Raw genomic sequence first — 16,420 nt, forward strand, 5'->3', positions numbered from 1 at the left:
ACAGCCACATCATGGTCTTTGTTCCATTACCATTGACAACATTAGAATTTTTCATAAGTAGCAACTCACTTTGATTATTTTTTTTAGAACAAAGCATTTATTTAATATTTTTAGTTTTCAACATTGATTTCCACAAGATTTTGAGTTACCAATTTTCTCCCCGTTTCTACCCTCCCCCCATCCCAAGATGTCAAAAATTCTGATTGCCCCTTTCCCCACTCTGCGTTCCCATCTATCACCCCACTCCCATTCCACACCCTTTCCCCTTACTTTCTCGTAGGGCAAGATAGATTTCTATACACCATTGCCTGTATATCCTATTTCCCAGTTACATATAAAAACAACATTTTTTAAAAAAAAACATTTGTTTTTAGAACTTTAGGTTCCAAATTCTCTCCCCTCTTCCTTCCTCACACACCCTCCTTGAGAAGGCAAGCAATTCAACATAAGCCACACATGTATCATTATGCAAAACACTTCCGTAATAGTCATGTTGTAAAAGACTAACTATATTTCCCTCCATCCTGTCCTGTCCCCTTTTATTCAGTTTTTTCCTTTGATCCTGTCCCTTGTCTAAAGTGTTTGCTTTTGACTATGTCTTACTACAATCTGCCCTCCCTTCTATCATGCCCCCTCTCTTATCACCTTCTCCCCTGCTTTTCTGTACGGTGGGATACCCAATTGAGTGTCTATGTTATTCCTTCTTTAAGTCAAATCTGATGAGAGCAAGATTCACTCATTCCCTTTCCCTTGCCCTCTCTTCCCTTCTATTATAATTGCTTTTTCTTGCCACTTTTATTTGAGATAATTTACCCCATTCTATCTCTGCCTTTCTCTTTCTCCCAATATATTCCTCTCCCACACCTTAATTTTATTTTTTAGATATCATCCCTTCATATTCAACTCAGCTTGGGGTCCTCTGTCTATATATATATTCCCTTCAACAACTGCAATATTGAGAAAGGTCTCATGAATTACAAATATCATCTTTCCATGTAGGAATGTAAACAAATGGTTCAACTTTAGTGTCTTATGATTTCACTTTCCTGTTTACCTTTTCATGCTTCTCCTGATTCTTATATTTTAAAGAAAAATTTTCTATTCAGCTCTGGTTTTTTTCATCAAGAATTCTTGAAAGTCCTCTATTTCATTGAAAATCCATATTTTGACATGGAATATTAAATTCAATGTTGCTGGATAGGCTATTCTTGGTTTTCATCCTAGTTCCTTTGACCTCCAGAATACCATACTCTAAGTCCTTTGATCCCCTAATGTAGAAACTGCTAGATCTTGTGCTATCCTGATGCTGTTTCCACAATACTTGAATTGTTTCTTTCTGGCCACTTGCAATATTTTCTCCTTGACCTGGGAGCTCTGGAATTTGGCAACAATATTCCTAGGACTTTTATTTTTGGGATCTTTTTCAAGAGGCTATTGGTGTATTCTTTCAATTTCTATTTTACCCTCTGGTTCTAGAATATCAGGGCAGTTTTCCTTGATATTTTCTTGAAAGATGATGTCTAAGCTCTTTTTTGATCATAGCTTTCAGGTAGTCCAATAATGTTTAAATTATCTCTCCTGGATCTATTCTCGAGGTCAATGGTTTTTCCAATGAGTTATTGTCTTCCATTTTTTCATTCTTTTGGTTCCATTTTATACTTTCTGGATTTCTCATAAACTCACTAGCTTCCACATGCTCCATTCTAATTTTTTTTAATTTAAATTTATTCATTTAACATATTTGGTTTTCAGCATTGATTTTCACAACAGTTTGAATTACAAATTTTCTCCCCATTTCTACCCTCCCCCCCCACTCCAAGATGGCATATATTTTGGTTGCCCTGTTCCCCAGTCAGCCCTCCCATCTATCACCCCCCTCCCATCTCATCCCCTTTTCCCTTCCTTTCTTGTAGGGCGAGATAAATTTCTACGCCCCATTGCCTGTGTATCTTATTTTTTAGTTGCATGCCAAAAATTTTTTTTTTTGAACATCTGATTTTAAAACTTTGAGTTCCAAATTCTCTCCCCTCTTCCCTTCCCACCCACCCTACCTAAGAAGTCAAGCAATTCAACCTAGGCCATACATACATCATTATGTATAACCCTTCCACAATACTCATGTTGGGAAAGGCTAACTACATTTTACTCCTTCCCAACCCATCCCGCTTTATTGAATTTTCTCCCTTGACCCTTTCCCCTTTCCAAAGTGTTTGTTTTGATTACCTGCACCCCCATCTGACCTCCCCTCCATCATCCCCCCCTTTTATTTTTTTTTATCTTCCTCCCTCTTCTTTCCTGTGGGGTAAGATACCCAACTGAATATGTATGGTATTCCCCCTCAGGCCAAATCTGGTGAGACCAAGGTTCACTCATTCCCCCCTCACCTGCCCTCTCCCCTCCTCCCACAGAACTGGTTCCTCTTGCCACCTTTATGCAAGATAATCCACCCCATTCTATCTCTCCCTATCTCCCTCTCTCAGTATGTTGCTCTCTCATCCCTTATTTTCATTTTATTTCTTTTAGATATCTTCCCTTCATCTTCAACTCACCCTGTGTCTGTTCTCTCCCTTTTACATATATATATATATAAATATACATACACATATACATATATATACACATATATACACATATAAACACACACACACATATATATATACACATACATACACATATATATACATACACATAGTTATATACATACACACATTCACTTATATATATACATAAACATATATACATATATATATATATATATATATATATATATATATATATATGCATATTCCCTTCAACTACCCTAATACTGAGGTCTCATGAATCATACACATCATCTTTCCATGTAGGAATGTAAACAAAACAGTTCAACTTTAGTAAGTCACTTGCAATTTCCGTTTCTTGATTACCTTTTCATGCTTCTCTTGATTCTTGTGTTTGAAAGTCAAATTTTCTATTCAGTTCTGGTCTTTTCACTGAGAAAGCTTGAAAGTCCTCTATTTTATTGAAAATCCATATTGTGCCTTGGAACATGATACTCAATTTTGCTGGGTAGGTTATTCTAGGTTTTAATCCTAGCTCCATTGACCTCCGGAATATCGCATTCCAAGCCCTTCGATCTCTTACTGTAGAAGCTGCCAGATCTTGGGTTATTCTGATTGGGTTTCCACAATACTCAAATTGTTTCTTTCTGGCTGCTTGCAGTATTTTCTCCTTGATCTGGGAGCTCTGGAATTTGGCGACAATATTCCTAGGAGATTTCTTTTTGGGATCTATTTGAGGAGGTGATCGATGGATTCTTTCAATTTCTATTTTGCCCTGTGGTTCTAGAATATCAGGGCAGTTCTCTTTGATAATTTCTTGAAAGATGATATGTAGGCTCTTTTTTTGATCATGGCTTTCAGGTAGTCCAATAATTTTTAAATTATGTCTCCTGGATCTATTTTCCAGGTCAGTGGTTTTTCCAAGGAGATATTTCACATTGTCTTCCATTTTTTCATTCCTTTGGTTCTGTTTTATAATATCCTGATTTCTCATCAAGTCACTAGCTTCCACTTGCTCCAATCTAATTTTTAAAGTAGTATTTTCTTCAGTGGTCTTTTGGACCTCCTTTTCCATTTGGCTAATTCTGCCTTTCAAGGCATTCTTCTCCTCATTGGCTTTTTGGAGCTCTTTTGCCATTTGAGTTAGTGTGTTTTTTAAGGTGTTGTTTTCTTCAGTGTATTTTTCAGTATTTTTTTGGGTCTCCTTTAGCAAGTCATTGACTTGTTTTTCATGGTTTTCTCTCATCCTTCTCATTTCTCTTCCCAATTTTTCCTCTACTTCTCTAACTTGCTTTTCCAAATCCTTTTTGAGTTCTTCTGTGGCCTGGGACCAGTTCATGTTTTTCTTGGAGGCTTTTGTTGTAGGCTCCATGACTTTGTTGTCTTCTCTAGGCTGTATGTTTTGGTCTTCTTTGTCACCAAAGAAAGAATCCAAAGTCTGAGACTGAATCTGGGCACGTTTTCGCTGCCTGGCCATATTCCCAACCAACTAACTTGACCCTTGAGTTTTTCAGTGGGGTATGACTGCTTGTAGACTAACGAGTTCTATGTTCCACGTTTGGGGGGGAGGTGCCAGCTCTGTCAGACCCGTGCTTCTCCTTCCCCAAGAACCCCCAGCCCGGGCTGGGCTTAAATCTTCAGCAGGCTGTTGCACTCCTGCTCTGATCCGCCACTTAATCCCTCCCACCAGGTGGGCCTGGGGCCAGAAGCAGCAGCAACTGTAGCTGCCCCACCTCCGCTGCCCCCGGGGCTGGAAGCCGAACAGCGAACTCCTTCCACTCCCACAGCTTTTCCCACTAACCTTCTCCGTAGTCTTTGGTGTTTGTGGGTTGAGGGGTCTGGTAACTGCCGCAGCTCACATATTCAGGGCACTAGGGGCCCCATCCGCCCGACTCCAAGTTTGGTTGTTCCACGCCACTCAGGCTGGGCTCTGCTCCACTCCGTTCCCAGCTCCCAGCTCCCAGCTCCGTGTGGAATAGACCTCACCCAGAGACCATCCTGGCTGTCCTGGGCTGGAGCCCTGCTTCCCTCTGCTGTTCTGTGGGTTCTGCCGTTCTAGAATTGGTTCAGAGCCATTTTTTATAGGTTTTTGGAGGGACTCGGTACGGAGCTCACTCTAGTCCCTGCTTACCAGCTGCCATCTTGGCTCTGCCCCCCGCTCCATTCTAATTTTAAGGCAGTATTTTATTCAGTGGTCTTTTGGATCTCCTTTTCCAATTGGCAAATTCTGCCTTTTAAGGCATTCTTCTCTTCATTGGCTTTTTGGAGCTCTTTTGCCATTTGGGTTAGTCTATTTTTAAGATTTTATTTTCTTCAGTAATTTTTGGGTCTCCTTTAGCAAGCTGTTTACTTGTTTTTCATTATTAACTTGTTTCACTCTCATTTCTCTTCCCCATTTTTCCTCTACTTCTCTTTCTTGCTTTTCCAAATGCTTTTTGAGCTCTTCCATGGACTGAGACCAATTCATAATTTTCTTGGTTGTTTTTAATGTAAGATCTTTGACTTTGACTTCATGCCGTCTTGGGGAGGGAGGGGGGAGGGAGGGGAGAAAAACTGGAACTCAAAACTATGTAGAACCGTGTGTGGTAAACTAAAAATAAATAAAGAAAAAAAAAGATCTTTGACTTTGTTGACTTCTTTTGGCTGTATGTTTCGATCTTTTTTGGCACCAAAGAAAGATTATATAGTCTGAGTCCTTTATGCTGCCTGCTCATTTTTTGACTTTTGAGTTTTTTCTCAGGGTTTGACTGCTTTCTGAGTGAAGATGTTTTGTCCCAAGCTTCAGGGGCTTTATGCTGCTGTTTTCAGAGCTACTTCTCTTCTGAAGTGGTATGATGCTCCTCTCCTGGCCTTTGCTCTGGTCTGTGATTACAGGCACTCTTTTCTGCTGTGTAACCACCAGGAGTACTCCCTCTCCACAGCCGCCACAAAGCTCTGCCACACCAGCACTCCTCCTCCCCCAAGAACCTCCAACTAGGATCACAACCCAGATCCAAGCAGGGCAAAACCAAAGAACCTTGCCTCAGTACCAGCAAAGCAATCTCTGCACTCCTGCTCTGATCAGCTGCTTGTTTCCTCCCATTGTGTGGGCCTGGGGCCTGAAGTAGCCACTGCACTGCCGCTGTTGCTGCTGCTCCTGCCACTCTTACTGCTGCAGTCACCTCTGCCACCCTGGGGCTGCAAGAAGACCACACACTTCTCTCACCCAGATCCAGCAGTTTTCTCACTGACCTGCTCTGTTGTCTTTCTTGTTTGTCGGTTGAGAAGTCTAATATTTTGCCACAGTTCAGTGAGTCAGGGCCCTGAAGCCTGCTCTGCCTGGCCTCCTCTGTGCCTGATCTGTCCTGGCATGGCCCACGTTGAGCTGTGCTCCTCTCCTAGCATGGTGTGATAGACCCTTCCCAGTGACCATCCAGGCCGTCTTGGGCTGGAGACTTGTTTCCCTCTGTTATTTCATGGGTTCTGTAGTGCTAGAATTTGTTTAGAGTCATTTTTATAGGTGTTTGGAATGATTTGGAGGACAGACTAAATGAGTCCCTGTTTTCAAGCTGCCGTCTTGGCTCCACCCTCACAGTGATTATTTTTAATTTAATATAGTTTCATTTCCATTCATTTCCACCTTCTACTCCCTCTGCTATAAGAAAAAAGAAACAAAATGCTTGTAACCAATATGCATGGTTAAGCAAAAACAAATCTCCTCTTTGTCCATTTCCAAAAATGTTTATCTTACGCTTCATATTGAGTCTATAATTTCTTTCAGAATATAGGTAGCACTCTTCATCATTGGTACTTCATGATAATATCTGGTCATCATTTAGAATAGACATTATAAATCTTTTAAAGGATGAACTCTATGATTTTAAAACTATTCAGCTAGGACGATGGAGCCAAAGTGATAGAATAGTAGAAACAACTATAGTCCAGCACCCCACCACAACAGCTCCCCAAAGATCTAGGATATTTTCAAGACCAATTTGTAATCAATAAATCTAAGAAAAATCAGAGTAAGTCAATTTTTTTTCCAATCCAAATTAACAATGAAAGACAATTAGAGGTTTACAGACACTGGGGATGGAGACAAACCCAGAACACCCATGCAACATTCTAGCATAGAAATTTGAAAAAAAGAGCAAGGCTGTGTACCAAATCAACAAGAGTTCTCAGACCACTACATGGGACCCAGCTTGTGTAAGGTAACTTGTGTAGTTGTGCCACTTGGCAGCTCGGTTGTTCGCTACTCAGTTCTGAATCATCAATCCAGGACAGATGGAAGAGAAGACTTCGGTGCAGAGTTGGCATTCCAAAGTGGGAGAAGTTGGGGGCCCTCAAAATCTCTAAGGAAGGAACAATTTTAGAAAGAAAAAAAGACTGTCTGACTCAATCAAGGAGCCCAGAGGTCTCATTTCTTGCCCTCAACCAAGTCTGTAGCCTACAGGGAAATAATTAGGGCAGGATTCCTAGACCAAAGAGAAATCTAAAGTTCTGTCTCTCTGAACCTGTACAGCTTTCCTCCTTGTTGATAGTAACTGAGCACAGCATCAGTCTTCTGGAACTTCAGCCATGATTAACCCCATATGTATGCTGCTGAGATCCAAACCCAGGTCAGTAACTTGCATAGCTCAGACAAGGAGCATAGAGAACAGACTCTTTTTACCTGGATAAGATGACCTTGGGGGCACTGAAAACTTGCAGTTCCCCAGCCTGAGCTGTCTCTGATATCCAGTAATAAAACAATATCCATTCCCCTAAGAAAGCAGCAGAGGTACCCAAGAGGGTGCAAGCTCAGCCCACACATTCCCTCCAAAAGCACACAGTCAGTAAGTAGTCTACAACAATAAACAATAACAACAATAACAAAAAGAATCCTACTATAAAGACTTTTTATGTGACTAGACAGTGATGCTCAAGACACAATACCAAAAAAAAAAAAAAGAATGACTCCAAAACATATGCAGCTCGTCTCAGTTAAAAAACAAAAACAAACAAACAAACAAAAATGACTCCAACAAAGTTCAACTAGAATTCCCGGAAAAAAAATTTGCATGAGTTTCTTTTTTTTAAGAATTAAAATGATTTTTAAAATCAAATGAGAGCACTACAAGAAAAAAAGGAAAAAGTTATGGAAGAATTTCAAAGAGGTTTAACAGCTTGTAACAAGAGGCACAGACAAATTCCCTAAAATTATAATGGAACAAATAAGAGAGTCAACATATTAAAACAAAGTCAAGAGACTTAAGAGTAGGAGAAAATTTAAAGCATTTCATATCAAAAAGAACTGAAGTGGAAAAAATGTGGAGAGATCAATTAAGAATCAATTGAATACATAAAATCCATGACCACAAAAAGAGCCTTGGCAACATATTTCTTTTTTTTTTTAAATGCAATTTATTTATTTAACATATTTGGTTTTCAGCATTGATTTTCACAACATTTTGAATTACAAATTTTCTCCCCATTTCTACCCTCCCCCCCCACTCCAAGATGGCTTATATTCTGGTTGCCCTGTTCCCCAGTCAGCCCTCCCCTCTATCACCCCCCTCCCCTCTCATCCCCTTTTCCCTTCCTTTCTTGTAGGGCAAGATAAATTTCTACACCCCATTGCCTGTGTATTTTATTTTTTAGTTGCATATAAAAACTTTTTTTGTTTTTGAACATCTGATTTTAAAACTTTGAGTTCCAAATTCTCTTTCCTCTTCCCTTCCCACCCACCCTCCCTAAGAAGATGAGCAATTCAACCTAGGCCACACATGTATTATTATGTATAACCCTTCCACAGTACTCATGTTGTGAAAGGCTAACTACACTTTGCTCCTTCCCAACCCATCCCGCTTTATTGAATTTTCTCCCTTGACCCTGTCCCCTTTCCAAAGTGTTTGTTTTGATTACCTGCACCCCCATCTGCCCTCCCCTCCATCATCCCCCTGCCTTTTATTTTTTTTTTATCTTCCTCCCTCTTCTTTCCTGTGGTGTAAGATACCCAACTGAGTATGTATGGTATTCCCCCTCAGGCCAAATCTGATGACAGCAAGGTTCACTCATTCCCCCCACACCTGTCCTCTCCCCTCCTCCCATAGAACTGCTTCCTCTTGCCACCTTTATGCGAGATAATCCACCCCATTCTATCTCTCCCTATCTCCCTCTCTCAGTATGTTACTCTCTCATCCCTTAATTTCATTTTTTTTTTTAGATATCTTCCCCTCATCTTCAACTCACCCTGTGTCTGCTCTCTCTCTTTACATATATATATATATATATATATATATATGTGTGTATATACATATACATATAAACACACATATATATACACATACATACACATACATACATATACACATAGATATATACATACATACACATTCACTTATATATATACATAAACATATATATATATACACACACACACACACACATATATATATATATATATATATATGCATATTCCCTTCAACTACCCTAATACTGAGGTCTCATGAATCATACTCATCCTCTTTCCATGTAGGAATGTAAACAAAACAGTTCAACTTTAGTAAGTCCCTTGCAATTTCCGTTTCTTGATTACCTTTTCATGCTTCTCTTGATTCTTGTGTTTGAAAGTCAAATTTTCTATTCAGTTCTGGTCTTTTCACTGAGAAAGCTTGAAAGTCCTCTATTTTATTGAAACTCCATCTTTTGCCTTGGAACAAGATACTCAGTTTTGCTGGGTAGGTGATTCTAGGTTTTAATCCTAGCTCCATTGACCTCTGGAATATCGCCTTCCAAGCCCTTCGATCTCTTAATGTAGAAGCTGCCAGATCTTGGGTTATTCTGATTGGGTTTCCACAATACTCAAATTGTTTCTTTCTGGCTGCTTTCAGTATTTTCTCCTTGATCTGTGAGCTCTGGAATTTGGCAACAATATTCCTAGGAGATTTCTTTTTGGGATCTATTTGAGGAGGTGATCGATGGATTCTTTCAATTTCTATTTTGCCTGTGGCTGTAGAATATCAAGGCAGTTCTCCTTGATAATTTACTGAAAGTTGGTATCTAGGCTCTTTTTTTGATCATGGCTTTCAGGTAGTCCAATAATTTTTAAATTATCTCTCCTGGATCTATTTTCCAGGTCAGTGGTTTTTCCAAGGAGATATTTCACATTGTCTTCCATTTTTTCATTCCTCTGGTTCTGTTTTATAATATCCTGATTTCTCATAAAGTCACTAGCTTCCACTTGCTCCACTCTAATTTTTAAAGTAGTATTTTCTTCAGTGGTCTTTTGAACCTCCTTTTGCATTTGGCTAATTCTGCCTTTCAAGGCATTCTTCTCCTCATTGGCTTTTTGGAGCTCTTTTGCCATTTGAGTTAGTCTATTTTTTAAGGTGTTGTTTTCTTCAGTGTATTTTTCAGTATTTTTTTGGGTCTCCTTTAGCAAGTCATTGACTTGTTTTTCATGGTTTTCTTGCATCCTTCTCATTTCTCTTCCCAATTTTTCCTCTACTTCTCCAAGTTGCTTTTCCAAATCCTTTTTGAGTTCTTCTATGGCCTGGGGCCAGTTCATGTTTTTCTTGGAGGCTTTTGTTGTAGGCTCTATGACTTTGTTGTCTTCTTTAGGCTGTTTGTTTTGGTCTTCTTTGTCACCAAAAAAAGAATCCAAAGTCTGAGACTGAATCTGGGCACGTTTTCGCTGCCTGGCCATATTCCCAACCAACTAACTTGACCCTTGAGTTTTTCACTGGGGTATGACTGCTTGTAGACTTACGAGTTCTATGTTCTACGTTTGGGGGGGAGGTGCCAGCTCTGTCAGAGCCGCACTACTCCTTCCCCAAGGACCCCCAGTCCCGACTGGACTTAGATCTTCAGCAGGCTGTTGCACTCCTGCTCTGATCAGCCACTTAATTCCTCCCACCAGGTGGGCCTGGAGCCGGAAGTAACAACAGCTGTAGCTGCCGCACCTCCGCTGCCCCTGGGGCTGGAAGCCGAACCGGGAACTCCTTCCACTCCCGCAGCTTTTCCCACTAACCTTCTCCGCAGTCTTTGGTGTTTGTGGGTTGAGGGGTCTGGTAACTGCCGCAGCTCACATATTCAGGGCGCTAGGGCCCCCTCTGCCCGGCTTCTGGTCTGGATCGTCCACGCCGCTCAGGCTGGGCTCTGCTCCACTCCGTTCCCAGGTTCCAGCTCCGTGTGGAATAGACCTCACCCAGAGACCATCCTGGCTGTCCTGGGCTGGAGCCCTGCTTCCCTCTGCTGTTCTGTGGGTTCTGCCGTTCTAGAATTGGTTCAGAGCCATTTTTATAGGTTTTGGGAGGGACTCGGGTACGGAGCTCACTCTAGTCCGTGCTTACCAGCCGCCATCTTGGCTCCACCCCCCGGCAACATATTTCATAAAACAACTGTGCATATATCTTAGTTTCAGAAGGCAAAGTAAAAACAGAAAGAATCTACCACTTATCTCCTGAGTGAAAACACAAAATGAAAATTCCTTTGAATAGCATCGCCCAAATCTAGATCTTCTATGTCAAAGAAAAAATACTGTAATAGCCATAATTCAAGTACCAATGAGCTTAATTAGGGCATCACAAGTTCTAGCAGCTACCCTTTTAAGGAACTGATGGCTTGGGAAGTAATATTTCAGAAAGCTTAACATATAGGCTTACAACTAAAAATAGAATATGCATCAACATATTATAATCTTATAGAGTAAAAATGAACTTTTGGTTGAAGAGAGGACTTCCAAGCATGTATCATGAAAAGACTAGGGCTGTGTAGACATTTTGAAATACAAATACAGGAGTCAAGCCAAGTTTAACATGAGGAAACTATCATAGGAGGTTGAGAAAAGGATGAACTCTACACATTGTAACATGGAGAGATGATACATGTGTCCCCTCAGAAGTCTATTATGAATCAGGGGTCGTAGAAAAGTCAAGTAAGATAGAGGACTTGGGAATAGTTCTGTTATGTTTCAATGATCTTAGAAGATCTATGGAAATGAGACAGAAGGGGAATACACTTGGGTAGAGAGTGCAGAGGAAGTGGGGGAAAATTAACTCATATAACTTTGATATGCAAGTAGAAGACTATACAAACAAGAAGGAAGGGATGGAGGGAGCAGTTGACACTTAAACTTCACTCTCATCAGATCTGGTCAAAGGAGGGAAGACTATACACGCACTATTGGGTATAGAAAAAAAAAACATTCCACTCAAAAAGAAAAGAAGAGAAAGAAGAGGTTGAAATAAGAAGTAAAGTAGATGAAGGTAGGGATCAGTCCTAAGCAAAACAAACTCTAAGAATGGTATCTCTATAAGAGGGGTTTAAAAGAAAAGAAAGAATAAGAACTTGTCATTGAGTGTGGAATGAGACAAGGAGAAGAAGAACAGGGGAGCAGAAAAACATTTCACCAAATCTAGAGCACTTTTGATTGGCACATTCCTTCTCTCTTTCTCTTTATCAAGAGGGGGAGCGAAAGAGAAGAAGCATAAGAGGATGGTGAGAAAGCTACAAATAATAATTATTACTGTGAATGTAACTCCATTTTCTTCTTTGTAAAATGGGGATATATAAACCTAATTGAAACAATTAACTACCACAACATCGAAAGATGTGAAATAAACCCACACAAACCATTGTAATTTTCATGTTTTACAAAACATCCGGCAGGAAGAGATTGAAAGAGAAATTATACGTAAAATAGATACAGAAAGGGTAAAATATTTAGAAATCTGTCTGCTAATACACAACCAGGAACTGTATGAATAAATCTGCAAAACACTTTGTATAATATTAAAATTGGTGTTTTGTCAATTAGTTGTGTCCAACTCTTTGTAACCCCATTTGGGGTTTTCTTGGCAAAGATACTGGAGTGGTCTGCCATTTCTTCTCTAGCTCATTATATAGTTGAAGAAACTGAGGCAAAGAGGATTAAGTGACTTGCACAGTGATCATAGTAGAGTTCTGAGGGGACACATGTATTATCTCTCATATTACAATGTGAAGCGTTCATCCTTTATTCAACCTCCTATGATAGTTTCCTCATGTTAACCTTGGCAATTGCACAGCTGGTAACTATCTAAGGATGGATTTGAAGTCAAGTCCTCCTGACTCCAAGTCTGGCACTCTATCCCCTGAGCCACCTAGGTGTAAGAGATCTAAGTCGTTGGAGAAATATCTGTTATTTTGTGTATGCTGAGCCAAATAATAAAAATAACAATTTTAAACATTAATTAATTAATTTATTCTTTGTCAGACCTATAAAACTACCAAAAGAGTACTTCATGGGGCTAGAAAAATAATAGTAAACTTTATATAGAGGAACAAAATGTCAAGAATCTAAAAAAAATGAAAAAGGTAGAATTAAAGGGGCCTAGCACTATTAGATGTTAAAGTAGATAAACTACATGTCATACTTCAAGACAAATGGATGCTTACTTTAATGAAAACAAGTGGTTAAACAGTAGAACAAGTTAGTTACACAATGTATAGATGCAAATGAGAATAGTATCTTATTGTTTGATAAACACAAAGCACCTAAATACTAGGGTAATAACTCACTATTTCACAAAAAATCGTTGGAAAACTGGAAAGCAGTCTGGCAGAAACTAGGTATAGACCCACCATCTTACATTATATAACAATGAACTCTAAATAGGTAAATGGATTAGATATAAAGGGTAAAATTACTAACAAATTAGTGGAAGAAGGAAGGAATTACCTGTCAGACATATGGATAGAGACAGAATTCATGACTAAGCGAGAGAGAGAGACTCATAGAAGGTAAAATGAATATTTTTTTATTATATAAAATTTAAAAGTTTTATACAAACAAAACCAACGCAGCTAAACTTAGAAGAGAAACAAGTAAATTGGGGAGGGGAATCTTTGCAGTGAATTCCTCTGATAAATACATAGGAAACAGATTGAAATTTATAGGAACAATAGCCATTCCCTAATTGATAATTGGGTAAAGGATATGAAAAGGGATTTTCCAGAGGAAGAAATTAAGCTATCAATAACTATATTAAAAATGGATTATGAGTAACTACAAAGAAATGAAAATTAAAACAAATGCCCTCAGATTGTCAAAGGCAATAAAAAACAAAATATCAAATCTTGGTGAGGCTGTGGGAAAACGTATACATTAATGCATTATTAGTATCCATATACATATAAACACATACATACACATATGTATCCATATTTTTTTGTTCTTGTTGTTCAGTTGTTCTGTCATGTCTAACTCTTCATGACTCAGAGTTTCCTTAGCAAAGATACTGGAGTAGTTTTCTATTTCCTTCTCTGGTGGATTAAGGCAAACAGAGGTTAAGTGACTTGTCCAGGGTCACACAGCTAGTGAGTATCTGAGGCTGTATTTGAACTCAGGTCTTCCTGATTCCAGGCTCAGCATTCTACCTACTATGCCACCTAGATGCTTGCGTATATCCAGATGTGTCTATGTAAATATGAATGTTTGTACATACAAGTATATGTGTTAGTGCATATATGTGTGTATACACATACATAATCCAATATTGGAATTTATCTTGTACAACTATACATTTTTCCTTTAGATCAATAAATATTTATTTACAATCTATTAATATTAACAGGCTTGTGCTACATGCTAGAGATGCTAAGACCAGGATGCTCTCAAGGAACTTATGTTCTACTTGAATGTAGATAGCTAGGTGGCACAGCAGTGGAAAGAGTGATGGACCTGGAGTTGGGAACTCCTTAGTTCAAATTTGGTCTCAGACATCTACCAGCTATGTAGCTCTGGGCAAGTCAATCAACCTCTACCTCAGTTTCCTCAACTGTCAACTCTACATTTTTGTAATGTTTTTGTTGGGTTTGCTTTCTCAAAGTTAAGTAGAGAAGGAAGGTCGGAGATAGAAAGGTATATTTTTCATTGGTTGACATTTTTTAATTAAAAAAAGTACAGAGGCAGGATTTGAGGAAGTACAATAGAGAAACAAAATTTAACCAGTAAGTTACAAATTAATTGATTTTCACTGCTTCTGTCAGAGCTGATTATTATCAACGGTTCAAAAGAAAAATGTTGGATTTGGAGGTAGAAGATTAAGGTTTGAATTTCAGCTCTGCCCTGGGTAACATAACTACTTTGGACACAAGATGATTTCTTGCCTTCCTTCCAATGCTCAATCTGTGATTCTATGGATGTCACTGCTCTTTTCACCATATTTCTTATATTATGAGCTTTGGTTTAAGATTAAGGTTTTTGTTTTATTTTCTATTGTTACTCTGGGAATTATAAGCAAGCCTGCTCTGATGCAATTATTGGTACAAACCCTTCACACTTGACATTATTTTCAGACAAAATTCGAACATGGTTGTAAATGAACTCTGACCAACTATTCCATCCCATTGTATGCACTGCAAAGCAAACCAAAAAAATAGACAATAAGATATGGTTTAGAAGCCAAGCAAAGAAAAAAAACTGCAATGTGTGTGGATACACCATCAGTTAGTGTCCATAGAAATACTGTATTGATTTTTTTTTTCTGTGACTGGACACGATGCCATTTCTCAATCCAATTGTAGAATGCTTTCATTTCTATTTCAGGGTTATTGTCAATCACAAGTGTCATGGTTCACTGAATAAGCCTATCCCCAACAAGGTACATTTTCCACTCATCACTTCCTTACATAAGAGTTAGCAGGTCGTAGTAGATACAGAGAGAGTCTCTAATTTAGGAACACCTGAATTCAAGATCCCCTTTTGAGACATTGGTTAAGTTACTTAGACTCTTAGTTCTGAGTTTAATTATCTAAGACTGTAAGTTACGGAGAAATTGCTGACCTTTCTTGGTAGAAAGGACTTTTTTTTTCTTCAGGTGTTTCCTGTACCAAGGAAATCACAGGCCTTCCTCTCTTACTTACAGAATACTGGTTAAATAGTCTTTTCAGATTGTGGATGTAGTTGAAACTAAACGCTAAAAATTTTCTAGGAGATGGAGAAGAATAAGGAATTACTGCTACTGGAGTCATTTTTTTCATTCTTCATAAAGTTATTTGTCCTCTAGAGCCATGAAATGCTTCTTTTAACAATGAAAAACAAATAATTAGGTAAAAACAAAATTACAGCAGTCTCAGAGTCCTAGGAAGAGAAGTAGAATTGGTTTTAGTCAAAGCATATATGACTAAAGACATTTTACAAGTACTATTATTAGTAAAATCATCAATTGAAAAGGTAAAAGGGACCAAAGATAGTTAATTTATTTTTGTAGGGAAAAAATCCAGATATTCCATCTCTAAAATCCTATTATTTTAATGAAATATAGTTTTCTCCTGTTTTGGGGTCAGAGCAGTAGATCTGATTACCTTTCAGGTTCTGTCAAGAGAAAGAACTTCTAGTGTAGAGTCAAAAAGATAAAGTGGAAAATGTATTAAGATACAACCTTTTCTTGAGTGGAGTCATCTTTGATTTATTTTACTCTATGGGCTTGATGCTTTCCTGGTCTTGACTGTGAATTATTATTAGCCATGAGTGGGACAGAGAATAGAGGTGTGTGGAGTACAATTTGATCCATTTTACTCTCGACCTCTGACTCTTTCGTATGGAAATGAGAGGCTTCTGGTATAGATTATGGACTATTAGCAAAGGGTGGGACAGAGAATAGCAGCAAGATAGAACAAAGTCCAAAGTCAGTTCAATGAGTTTAAGTTTTATTTGAGGTTTCTGGCACCTTTCTTTTTCTTCTTGTCCTATCAAGGAACCTCATGTCTATGCCACTATTTTAGTTTAGTCTGAAGATTATTTGCAAGAACTTCACAGAATTATGTGATTCATAAACTTTCTATTGTCAGCTAGTCTATTGTGGAATGTCATGAAAACATGTGGCCAAATGTATACTTGGGACTTCCTGACTCCAGTTCTTTATCTACTATGC

General features: G+C 38.7%; 1 protein-coding gene across 1 annotated transcript in view; it reads left to right on the forward strand.

The window, feature by feature from the left end:
* GABRG3 (gamma-aminobutyric acid type A receptor subunit gamma3) overlaps positions 1-16,420 on the forward strand; it is an 882,331-nt gene that overhangs the window by 192,438 nt on the left and 673,473 nt on the right. The gene's annotated exons all lie outside the window — the stretch shown is intronic.

This window comes from Trichosurus vulpecula, chromosome 2, assembly GCF_011100635.1.
Source record: "Trichosurus vulpecula isolate mTriVul1 chromosome 2, mTriVul1.pri, whole genome shotgun sequence".
Taxonomy (NCBI): domain Eukaryota; kingdom Metazoa; phylum Chordata; class Mammalia; order Diprotodontia; family Phalangeridae; genus Trichosurus; species Trichosurus vulpecula.